This window comes from Paramormyrops kingsleyae, chromosome 2, assembly GCF_048594095.1.
Source record: "Paramormyrops kingsleyae isolate MSU_618 chromosome 2, PKINGS_0.4, whole genome shotgun sequence".
Taxonomy (NCBI): domain Eukaryota; kingdom Metazoa; phylum Chordata; class Actinopteri; order Osteoglossiformes; family Mormyridae; genus Paramormyrops; species Paramormyrops kingsleyae.
Window position 1 is genome coordinate 38,078,172 of NC_132798.1, and position 13,184 is coordinate 38,091,355.

At 49.5% G+C, this 13,184-nt stretch overlaps 1 protein-coding gene; it reads left to right on the forward strand.

Annotated features, from left to right (window-relative positions):
* The window catches only part of entr1 (endosome associated trafficking regulator 1), a 190,872-nt gene that overhangs the window by 96,704 nt on the left and 80,984 nt on the right, over positions 1–13,184 (forward strand).

The following is a 13,184-nucleotide window of genomic DNA, read 5'->3' on the forward strand; positions in this document are numbered from 1 at the left end:
ATTATCAGTGTTTTTGTTGAGGCAAAATAGGGGCTGCTTGGGCTGAATCTTGTTATACTTTTTTATTCACACATATGCCCATAAGTATATTTCTATTGCAGGTCTATTTTTAGCTGAAATATGAGTGAAACACTCATATTTTTAGCTGCAAATGTGAGTGAAACGCTTGCACTTGTATTGGTTCCGCTATGTGGACTGGATGCATAGACTGGGTGCTTTCTATTGAGATGTTGAATCATTGACATTGTGCTATTGTGGTAAGCTAATTCGGTTTTACAATGGACACGCTGTACAGTATTTTCGCTTTTCTTTTGTTTGAAATGGTCCCAAACTTTAGACATTTTTTGTCTTTTACTCTGACTTTCCTCGCTATTTTCTCTGACTTCCTCCATTGCGCCATCAGATCAAACCTGCTACATGTAATGCAGCATAAGCACACTGTGCGACAGTAATAATCCTCCGAGTGAAACACGGTGATCACTAAGCAGTACATAGTTGTGCGGGTTACACAAAACATCGAAGAGGATTTTTTGTAATCAAGTTATTCGAGTTACTCGATGAATCATTGCAGCCCTATATCTCTGAAATAACTTGAAACTGACAAAAGTTTAATGGCATCCAGGTCAAGTCAGGTCAGGTTGGGGAACATGTGCTGATGCAACTGCTCATTCAACACAAAGTCAAACCAGTGATACTCAAGGATTCTCCAAAGAGACATACTACTGAAGGAGTCCAATCTTCTTCTCAGCTCACTAGGTAGCGTCCATGTCTCACGGCCATAGAGCAAGACAAGGAGCACCAGGACTCTAAAGACTTGGACCTACGTCCTCTTACAAAGATATTGGGAGCGCCACACACCCCTTCCCAGTGACCTCATGACCCCCCTATGCTCGTCCAATCCGTCTGCTGACTTCATAGAATGTAACTGCCGAGGTGGGTAAATCTCTCGACAAGGTTGACATTCTCCCTGCAGACAGACACATTACTGATGACTGATGTGCCTGATAAGTCATTAAATGCTTGGAACTTGGTCTTTATGCAGTACACCCACAATCCCAGATACTCAGACTCCTTGCTCAGGAGTGTACTGGGTGGTAATGCTGTGAGATCTCGCGAGAGCTGTGCGTAATCCAACATGGCAGCGTCCTACTAAAAAACAAACAAAACTTACTTCGATAGCCAACTTAACCAAGCCAAAATATTAATAATAGTATTTATAGTACTTTATCGGATAGATAAGTTCACTCATTACATCCTGGACGAAGAAACCTTTGAAGATTTACAGGATTACATGGACAAGTGTTACGAGCGACTCATCATGAAGAAGAACCTAGTGACTCCGTCCACGAAGAGAACCCGCTCGGACTGTACTTCAAACAGCCCCTCAAGCAGCCCTTCATCACCGGATAAGGAATATGGAGATATCCTAGATTCCATTAATAGCAAACTTTCCAGTTTTGACGCCCCACTGGCACTTGTAGAAATCCTACACAAGGAATTTCAAGCACTACGGGAGTCTCTGGAGTACAGTCAACAACAGGTTGAATCGCTCGCATCTGAAAACAAGATTCTCAGAGACTCCATAAAATCCCTCACGGAAGGTATGGCGAAACTCTCCACAGAAAATAAGTGCATGAAAGAGTCCCTGCTTGATATTCAAGCAAGAATTATGCGGGACAATTTAGTGTTCGCCGGAATTCCGGAGCGCGCAGAGGAAGACGCAGAAGCTACCATCAGAAACTTCATGCAACAAGGACTTAAACTTCCTCGGGACACCGTCAACAACATCACGTTTCATCGGGTCTACCGCATAGGAGGGGTGAGGAAGAAGCTCAGCGTCCAAGACCTATCGTAGCCAAGTTTGAACTTTTCAAACAAAAGGAGCTGGTCAAAAGCCGAGGCAGGGAGCTCAGAGGAACGGACTTCAGCGTCAACAACCAATTTCCCAAAGAAATCCTGGATCGTTGCAGAATCCTGTTCCAGCTCAGGAAAAAATTCATTGCGGAGGGAGCCCGGGCTGTCATCGCAGTAGACAGACTGTATGTTAATGGACAACTATTTCGCGACCAGAACACCACTGCTTGGCTCTACTGAAACCACTTCCGACTAAGGTAACACGCATTTAACAAACTAACTTTAAAGTCTGGCAGTTAATACAGGTTTTTAGCGCACGCCGCACACTAGACGGCTTTGTCTAAGGACTATTAAGGCTGGGTCACTTTATATCCCTTACTGTTCCTCAACCCCCTTTTTTAATGTCTCACCACAGTCGCATTTGTTGTTGTTGTTGTTATGGCCATCATTGTCACTTTGGTTGTTATGGTAATTGTAGCATATCGATATTGACGCTCAAAAATGTTTTATCTGGAAGCAGTCTACCAGATACTATACGCCCACACATACACGCAGGTAGTCACACACTCGCATGCATAGACGCCCACTCAAACATACACGCACCCCCTCATCTTAACATCACACATGTATGCATTCATACACTCACATATACACATGCCCACTCAAGCTCAGATAGATCTCCTCACCTTAATAGCACACATGGAGACATTCACAGATTGACATTTACACACACATGCATCCTGACACATTCACACTCATACACACACAGTCATTCACATACACACACACCCGTGCATTTTAACATTAGATTGTACTCAGGGGGTCTAAGTTAGGACAGCATGAACTCATTACGCTTCAACTTAAATAATACATAATAGATGGTGCTGTAAGCAATTAGATCTGGAGCTTTCACCTAAAATAGCAAACTTCTTAATAACTCCAACTAAAAAACTACTGTCTAGGATTTACGTGCATCTAGCAGAATCTGATACAACGCTCTCACTCCCTACCCACAAATGGGAAAGGGATTTACTCATCAATCCAGACACTAACTTCTGGAGGCAAATTTGCTTGAATACCTTTCGAATGAATCAAAACTCCAACCTGCAGCTATTACAGTACAAAATTTTACACAGAACACACTACATAGGGCAGAGGATGTTCCAGATGGGTATCAGAGATACTGACATATGCCTAACTTGTAAGAAGGACGCACCAGATAATTACCTGCATGCTTTCTGGTACTGCACACCGGTCAACGAATTCTGGCAAAGGATTTGTGAAGACTTATCGACACACCTAGGGCATCCCATCCCATCCTCACCCTCACTCTGCCTGCTTGGGGACCTCACTAACATTAATATAGACACGAATAAATCTTGCATGCTTCTCACAGTACTAACCATTGCCAAGAAAACAATCATTCTGAACTGGAAGTCTAAAAAGAATTTAATCATAAATCTGTTCAAAAATCTACTCTTGGATTATGTTTCCATGGAGAGGATGTCTGCCTGTAAGAAAAATCATTTGATCGATTTTGAAGATAGCTGGACTCCAATAATTAATTTTTTAATGTAATGTCGTCAGGGCCGGGTGGTGGGGCCTTGCCATCACCGTCCTGGGTTGGGGGCTGGGTTGTTGGGGTCCTCTGGTGTTCCTCTTGGCTGAGAGCGCGTGGTCTGGTCAGTGTCTCTGGGTGGCCGCTGGCCTGGCCTGTTGGGGGCAGTGTGGGGGATGGGGGGTTCTGCCCCCCCGCATGCTGGGGGGCCTGGTCTGCCCGGGCCCGTTGCCTGGTGGGGGCGGGTCGTTGTCTGCCGTTGGCGATTCCGGCGCAGGGCCCTGTGGGGTGGTGCCTCACCTGGGGGGGGGGCTGGGGTAGCCGGGGGGCGGGGTTGTCTGGACCCGCCTGGCTGGACCAGCTCCCCATTTGCCGGGGGGTCTGGGGTTGTCCCGTCCTTGACTGCTAGCTGGGGTCTCATCGGGCGTGGTGGGGTGGGACTCTCCTGGTCTGCAGCTGGGGGGGGGGGGGTTCCTGCTGCCGGGCTGCCTGTGGCGCCCCTGAACACCTCGGTTGGCCGTCCCTGCCGGCTGTGCGGGGTCGGGATGGGGACTAATCGGGGCCAGTCGGGGATCTGGCCCCGGTGCCGGGGGGGACCCACTCCTGGCACGCCCTTATTGCTCCCTTGGGCCCAACACCACATTTCACACAACACTAGAGCCTTGAGGGGCAGTGGGGAGGTGCGGCGAAACACTGCCCCTCAAATTTTACTTGCATGTTAGACACCACATGACACTAGGGCTGAGGAGGTGGGTTGAGGCAGGTGGGGCTCTGCCCATGCCTCAACTGCTCGCTTTTTGCACCTTAGTCATATACACCGTCCATATTACATTAGGGCCTTGGGGGTGCAGGGAGGGGGATGGGGGACATCTGCCAGAGTGGTGGGGCCCTCATACCCGAACTGCACCCACTAATTTTAATGCATTGTAGACATAAACACAGAACTCTCTCATACATATACATGCACACTTCACACCAACATGGGTCGGGGAGGGGATGGGGGCTGAGGGGCCCCCCTAACTCTCTGTCTCTGGCCCTGCGCGGGTGGCGTGGCCCGCCGGGTGGAAGATCCATCATGGGGGGGTTCGGGCGGCCCTGGCGGGTGTGGGCGGCCTCCTCTCTTGGGCCGGGGGCCGGGTGGTGTTTGGCTCTGCTGTGCCGTGGTGGGGCCCTGGCGGGCAGTCCGGGGAATCTTGGGATGCTCTGGGTCCTGCTAGGCGAATTGGGGGGTTTGGTTTGGGATGGGCGGGGGGTCTGCCGCTCCCCGGTCGCTGCGGGTCTGCTCCCGGGTGGGGGGGGCTCTTTGCATGGGGGGGAAGTGTGGGGGGGGAAGGCGTGCCGGGTTGCTGTGGTGGGCGGCGGTCCGTCCTGCCGGGGGACGGGCTGGGGTGTGTTATTATTAGTGTTATTATTTCTGTATACCTTTTTTTTTTTCTCCCCCTCTCCCCATGGTGATTAATGTCTGTTATTGTTACGATTGCTGTTTCTGTATCCCCCCGTTTTTTTTTTTTTTTCTCCTTTTTCCACGGGATGGGTGAGTTCGAAGTGGCCACACTCTTTGCTCTTGAATGTAATGTAGGAATTATTAGCTCAGGTAATTTTTAATATCTCCACCAATATGTTTGAAATTAATTAAAGTTTAATTAATTATTATTTAATGCTGATTATTAACCAATCGTTATACCGAATGGTCGGCTCCTCCAAACTCAATTGCGGTATCCCTGTGAGTCTGTTAATGTGAGACTAAAATGGGATTCACTAATTACCAGTATCGCTTAGTAACCTGGGTTAGAAGGCTCGTCCAGCGAGCTGCATCACCAGGTAATGTAAACGATTGGTAGCGAAGCTCCCCTCACGGCCAATGAGAGAGAGTCTCGCGATGTTTCAGGCGACTTTGAGGTTCAGAGCGTGTAGCAAGATCGCACAGAGGCAGGAACTTAGTGTGAGTACTCAATGACGGAGGCTGAAGTTGTGTAAAAGACATGCATTTATTCCTAGCTAACACTACAACAAACACGAAATAACAGAATAAAACAAACGATGTAATTATGAGAATGCAATGACCGGATTTAAATGAGTAACCTTAAATGGGAAATACTGTTCTGCAAAGCAAGCACAGTTTGTGGAAACACGATCCTAAAGTCTTATAGCAGGTTAACAGAACAGCTTAAGTTGTTAGAATGAAAGGAAGTTGGTTTACTTGGTTGAAGAGTGGGGGGGGGTCTTGGCAGTTGATGGCAGAGCTGCTGAGCTGATGGCACTCAGGAAGGCGCGGCGTTTGCAGCAGTGGAGTGGAGTCCCTTTAGATTCTCTCTCCTGGTGAAGCTTTGTCTTGGGTGCTGTTCTCTGTTCAGCTGGGCCTTCACCGGAGGGCTTCTTGTGGGCTTCTCTTCTCTCGGGCTGATGGTCTTTTCTGCGCTTGATGATCTGTTTGCCCCGGCTGATGTTCTCCTTTGGGCTGGCGGTTATTCTCTGCGCACCTTTGTTCTGAGGTGCTAGATTTTTATGGTCTAAAGTTCATGAATAGGGATGACCAGGAATTTGACTCCTGGCCCAATGGCTGGCCATCCATTTGGCGGGCTTTTGGAAGGGGGTCTGTATCAGTCCTTTTGGGATTTATGGCCCGACTGATTCTCCCTTTACTGATGATTTTCATTAAGCTGTTATAACTTTTGATACATCCACTTTTATGGTAATCACTGACCAGATTTGGAATCAGGGGTGATTAACAATCAGTTTGACACCAAACATGCCATACCAGCTTCACAGGTACATACCTCATACCATCTGTATTAATTGATTAAACAATTAATTATTTTATCTATGTGACTCTTTCACATCAGTATAGGATACTGGTGTTTTGGGTTGCACCTCAATAGATGTTACACTTTGTGCGGATATTACATCAAATATTCATATTACAAACAGCACATCTTATCCATAGACAGGCGTGGCCGTTAGTTTGTCGTAATATCAATATAAGTTGCACATCTGGAAACCACATATTTTGTTTGGTGTGGCTTATGCCAATTCATCTTCTCCAGAATGGATAAGATACACCTTAATTCAGTTCTTTTAACATAGCATGGTAGAAACAAAGAAACTTGGTGACTGTCCACCAAGATCAGATAAGGACCACAAAGGAATGTTGGAAGGAAAGGGGGGGTTTTTAACAAAGAAGACTCTCTAAAAGTTAGGACACATTGGTTACTCTCACTTTGCAGATTCTTCTGGTATACCATGAGAACATATATACAATGGTAGCTATACCGATCTATTTATTTAAATTTATATGTGTTCAAGTGCAAAGGGGTAAAATAGGTGATACTCCGTGAACATGGTTATAAGGGTGGCACACAAAACACTAAGATTGTCTAAGGACACATACAAACATAACCTATCTGTATATTGAGGCTAGTAATCGTGAGTAAATCAATATACAGGGTATACAAAAGCCAAACTTAAATGAAATTTCCTTTAGGGTGTTCATCTGTTGGATGAGTGATATGTAAGGCAGAATGTATGGGGAGGGGGTTGTGTGCCAAGTCGAGGGACCCCTGTCTGTGAAGTCCACTCTGCTTGTCTGTAGGTCCCTAAATCTTTGGCAATAAAAGTTGGAGTGCTGGCCTCCCTTGTGTGTTTATGTGTGTAACCCCCCTTTGGTGCCTCTCGTACCAGGCTCGGCCTTGTCTCAGGCCACCTGGAATTTAGGCCCTGTGATATGTGCATGTGTGATCCTACATATCCCCCCTTTCGGCTGATGATGGCATTGCCATCATTCAGGCGACGGAAGTTGAAACAGGATCACCACCATGCAACGAGGCATTGTTGACATCCCATTGTTTGGCACTCTGGGTGGCACAGTGACAGGATGGACAGGGAGGAGGCGCAGGGGCTGGCGCCTGGCTTCTGGGACCGCGAGGAGTGGTGAACCCTATGTCGAACAGGATGCCAACGGCTGCTGCAGCTCCCAGCAGGGTGCTCAAGAGCCTCTTGGGCCGTCGATTGGACTCAGCTTGGGTCTGCTCCAACCTGCGGGTAGTGTCCACGGCAGCATGATGCAGGGTATCCTGGGTCCATCGGACACCTGTCCCATTAGTTTGGGGTCTCTCGTGCAGGTAATGGCTCAGTTGACATCGTCCGACGAATACTCTCTCTGTGTGGGTACAACAGTTGGTAATCAAGAGACCGGGCTATTCCCGGAAGACGATGCTGGGCGGAGGTCCAGGGAACGCCGTGTCAGACTGGAGCCTCAGCCTCCTAGGCAGACCAATGCTAATAGCGGGGGCAGCATCATCCTAGTAATAGGGGGTAGAAAATAAAGACCAGATTAGGATTGAGGGGGTGAGTCAAGACTCTGAATGTTGTGCACACCGGTGCAAAGGGAACAGGGAGAAAGTATAGTGGGCAACAATTCTCGGCCAGAGAACAATTGCAAAGAAACAAACAGGACAAAGAAAATTGCAAAACCAGATCCTCTTCAGTAATTTCCCGGGCATGCGTGAGCCACCCCAGTCCTTACCAAAAACAACAACCAAATAAAATGAAAAGTTATCAAAACAAAAAAAAATGAAAAGGTCACCCAGATATCAGTAGTCAAGCCCACCACCTTAGTCTACCCTATCTGTGACCATCTTTCCTCCCCTTTGTCTTTGGTCTTTCTTGTTGGGGTTTTGGAGGAGATTTCGGCTGGAAAAGTTGTCCTTCTTTTGGTTGGAATGTGGTTCATTCCAAGCTGCTGGCTTCATCTTGAGTGCCTTGTTGGTTGTTTTGGCATTGCGGTGTCCTGCACAGGGTGTGTCGTGGGCGTACAGTAGCATGACCGCCCTTTGTGCCTGAGGGACCACGAGCCGTGGTGAAGTGTGGGCATCAGGGACATCAAGAGGTATGCCCTCGGCAAAATGAAGAAAAGGTAAAGCCATGATCAGGTGATGGATGTCAGGAAGGGATGCCTGATCAGTTGTGGAGATTGAGTTAGCAGAGAGGTCGCGGAGGTGATCGCAGACCTTGTTGCGCACTGCATCAGTGGGCTAGAGAGAGATGATGTCAGAGTTGGAGACCTGAAGGGAAAGTTCCAGCAGTGAGGCCTCTGGCATCGAGGTAGGTGCTCGGCTGTGGCTGCAGGTGACGACCTGGACAGCATGGGTGGGTGGGAGGGAGCAAAACTCCCACGAGTCACCGTGCAGTGGTCCTGCTTTGGCGAGTGCATCCGTGTGGTCATCGTATGTCTTGTCCAGTCCTAGGAGTCTGGAATGACCGCTGACCTTCTTCCAATAGATCTGTGTGTTTCGTGCGGTAATCAGAGCATCGCACGTGTGCAGGAGATCTTGGTGTTTGACTGGCTTGTTCCCTGATGTCTTGAAGCCATTCCGTGTCCAGTGAGGGAGATGGCACATGAAGTTGAGACGTGCATAGCTGAAGTCTTTGCAGATCAGCAGGTCCTTTACTTCACGTTCGGAAGCCATGTCCAGGGTGATTAAGATTGCTGCCAGCTCTGCGTACTGTGACGTGTGAGGACCAAGCTTGAGCTGTTGTGGTGGGACAGGGTCGTCATTGAGCCACAGAATGCCAGCTCCAGCTTTCAGAGTCCCCTGATGTTTGAATGAGCACCCATCTACATAAATGGTGATCATGTCTTGACAGACATTTTCATCAAAGTAGCGGTGTTGCGACGGTTCCATTGGTGTGGGTGTGTCCAAAATGTTGGGTGCTGCTGGTCCCTCCTGAGAATAGCTGTGGCAGCTGGGTGACTGTACTGCGTCAGGCTGGGCAGTTATGGCATGGATTGTCAGGTGCTGGTCATCAGCAAGCTCCATGTGACATACAGTTCCTTTTGTCACTGGTGACTCTTCTACTTCCATGGTCATTACCACATCTGTGACTTCCAAGCCTTGGGGCCACATGCCTTTCCTGATCTTGGGGCAGAAGGATCCCAGGGTAGGGTCCTGCCTGCACAGGAAGGAGTCATGATGCTGGCAGGGGTCTCTTGTGTCAAGACACTGATCTCCAGCTGTGTTCTCTCCATGGTATGGAGTGAGGGCTGAGGAGACAGCCAGGGTTTGACATTCCCATGTGGCTGTGTCAGGTGTCCACAGTAGCAGCGGTTCTCTAACTTGAGCCCAAATTTTCTGACGTTGGAAGTCTAACAATGGCTCGAACCGGTTCAGCAAATCTTTCCCAATGAGGAATGGAATGGACTCAAGTTGGGAAATGTATACAGGGTGCATTACATTCATGGGGCCGATGGACAAATTGAGGGGGATCATGTGATCCATCCTGGTGCCCACTGGTGAATATGCCTGCACGTCCAAAGAGCATTTCCTCGGCTGAAGGGTTTTGTTCTTCTGGGCGGTTAGGTGCTGCACCTGGTAGAAGAGACTGGCTGACATGAGGGTGATGTCTGCTGCAGTGTCAATGAGGGCCTCGAGGGTGAGAACATTTTCCAGGGTGATGGAGAGGTAGAATTTCTTGGCTAGCCCCCTTTCCATCAGGTCACCCAGAAGCTGTGGCACAGGGGCCTGGCCAGGAAATGGTGAGGCGTCGCCACAGTCAGATTGGTGCTCTGAGTCAAGGCACACAACCAGGACAGTGCTGCCGGGCACCGGCGGGGGCTCATCCCCTTGATCAAGCTCTGTGTTGGTGACGGCAACATCAGGTGCTCTTACCAGGCCTGAGTCGGCAGCTCTTTCTGGTTGAGGTGGGACTTCTTCAGTTGTTCCAATATCTCTGGTAGGGAAGGCCGATGACTGTTAAGTATCATTTGGGGCTGACCTCTGAGGGAGTTTGTAGGCATTGTCTGGTGTGGGTTCAGGTGAAGGTTGTGGGGTCCTGCATGATTTGTGCTTCCGTCCTAGTCATTTTGGATCTTTCTTCCGAAAGTCCTCTTGACCCTTGAGGGGATGCTGAGTAAAGAAATCACGCAGCAACTGTAGTAGATTAGACTCCTCTTCTTCCTTGGTTCGTCCAGGCCTCGAGTCTGGATCGTAACCTCTCCTTCTGTCTTGCCAGTTCTGTGGTGGATTCCGTCGGGAACTTGGGGGAGAGCTTGGCTTAGGAAACTGGTTTCCCTGTCGGTCTCTCCGCTTGTTCCATGGCTCCATTGGTCTTAGCTTACCCTTGTTAGGATAGCGCCGTGTCTCCCACCAGTCTGGCTGGGTCTTTGACTGCTATGGGGGTGCACCAGGGTAATGCTCACTGTGGCTTGCTGCTCTCCAACCTCGGTCATGGATTGGTGGTTGCGGATGAGGGTACCCACCTTCCAACGCTAGGTTGGGATCTGTAGTGCTAAGGTTCAGCACTGCCGGAGCCTTGGTTGCCTTCTCAGCTGCTGCTCTTTGTTTGTGGTATGCCTTGATCGCCAGGTCTCACAGTTGTTGACTTGTCATGGTGCGGGGACAAGCCATGAGCCCCAGGTAGTGGTTAATGGTTGGGTGGAGGTTCCGAAGGAAGAGAGCCTTGAAGTTTGCATCTTCTTCCATGTCTGGCTCATTTCTGGACCCAAAATATGCCCGACGAAGGCGATTGTAGTAGGCTTGGGGAGCTTCTTGTCTGCTCTGTTTAACATCAAAGGCGACGGCGATACCTTGTTCTGACTCAGGATCAGCAAACTCCCGAGTCAGTGCTTCGTGTAGCAGCATGGCGTTGGCTTTGATTCGACTAGGTTGTCGATCCAAGAAGCTGCGGACCTCCAGGTTAGATGTGATCCTGATGAGGTAGACTCTGTCCTCATTGGTCACATTGTCCAGTCTTTGGAGGTGGAAGTCAATGTCTTGGAAGTAGGCATGAATGTCATGGCCTCCTCTGGCATTCGGGGTGAACGTGTTGATATTCCGAGCTACTTTATCAAGCTCCTTTGTGGTAACCCGGTGCTGGTGTAACGTTTGCTTTGGTAGGCCTGTTCCATCTGTGGTGTCTTCTCTGAGAGAGACCTTCTGGGTTCTTGGTTCCTCATGGTCTGGTGAGGGGCAGGGAGTTACCTCGTCTCGATGAGAGATCCCCGTGTGCCTTGGGAAGCGACCGCACTGTTAGAGATTACGTCGGTCCCATTGCTGATTCGTAGGGTACCTCGAATTCCGACTTCACCTCATATGCTTGCTTCAATTCCTGTCTCACCCGGTCAATCTCTTCTGCGTCCGCCCGATGTTTCATTCTGGCATCGGTGAGCTGTTCCTGGGAGCTGATCAGTTGATGATTCATCTTGTGCAGACATCTCTGTGCCTCGTCCAGATGGTTTTCCAGGGCCTGGATCCGACCATCCTTTTTCTTGAGCTCCGTGTGGGCTCTGTCCAGCAGGGTGTCGGCCTGGTCCAGTCTGGCTTCGAGGTTTTCTCTGGTGGCTCTGGCTTGCTGTTTTTGCTGGTCAGCTTCAGCTCTGAGCTCTTCCAGGGCGTGTTGAAGCTTTTTGCGGGTGTGAGGCATTTCGCCTTCTTCCGTTTCCTCCTCCTCATGGGGTGGAGAGCTTCTCTTTTGGAGTTCTTGCTCCAGATTCCCAATGTGATGCTGGGCTTGGGCAGCATCTCTCTGTGCCTCTGCCAGTGGTCATTGGGTGTTTTCCTCTTGCTGCTTAAGTGATTGCACCCTTTGTTTGAGGCCGGACGTTTCCTCTTCGCTAATCTGCAGCCTGGCTAGGAGTTGGTGTGCGAGGGAGCCGAGTATTTTGGTTAGCTCCTTACTCCCGCATTTCTGAGTGGGTGGTGTGGCCATCAGTTCGGCGATGTCCTCCTCAAGCTGGTCAGCTCCTTTGGACCGTGTGAGATCGGCCTGACCGGGCAGGAAGTCAGAAGTCACAACATCCAGCCAGGTACCCAAATCCTTCCATTGGTCAAGGGGGCTTTCTATGTGGGTCATTGTGACTCGGTCAACTGGAGGGTGATCGCAGAAATCTGTTATACTCAGGCTGGGTGTTGCCAAGGTGGGAGGCCTAACACCTAAATCTGGGCGAACAAATTAAACAAACAAAAATTGTTCCCTGGGAGAAGTTGTTGCAGCTTAGAACAGTGTGAGTTACTCTAGGGCCTGAGAGATGCCCTAGTGAGGGGGAAAGGATAAAGCCTTATCCTGGAAATTGCAGATCTGTGGCTACTGACAGTGTCAGAAGACCACAGGAGAAGTTGGGAACAGGAAATGAGAAATAACATCTTCAAACCAATGGGACTGCATTCAAACGTAGCTTGCTGTTGCAGATCAGATTACCCCTGGGTTGGGCTCTGTTGTACAACTCCGCTTTGACCAGACGGGGGACCACTAGCAGGTTCTGCTTTATTTGTCCCTATATGAGGTGTTGTGGTGTTAAGCTAGTCATGCAGTTAGAGAGGCTTGAACGCTGTCAGGTGTCCCTCCTGAGTAGGGCACGTCCCACAAGCTCAATCCCAGCCAAGCAGGCCCAAGTCCAGCTCCCACTTCCCCGATCCCCAGCAATGTCAACTTGGAAGGGGGTGTTCTGTACGCACAACTGAAACAAGCCAGGTGGGGCTCAGCTTATCGGCTGCACTGCCTGAGGCCTGACTCGACCAAGGCTGGCAAAATAGCCATCAGGTGTCACCCACCCTAGTGAGAGTCCAAGCTAGGGCTGTTCTCAGAACTCACCCTAGACGAGGTCCTGCTCAAAAGTTGTAATGACTACCTGAGGTACCTTTCAGCCTTGCCCTTAACGAGTCAGCAGGTGCAGCCGGGCTGGCGCGCTTTTGGGCGTCCAATTGCTGAGAACTCCCCTTCAATTCTGACAAATTGTACGATCGTAAGCAGTGACAGCAGAGCTACAGGCAAGCTCAAC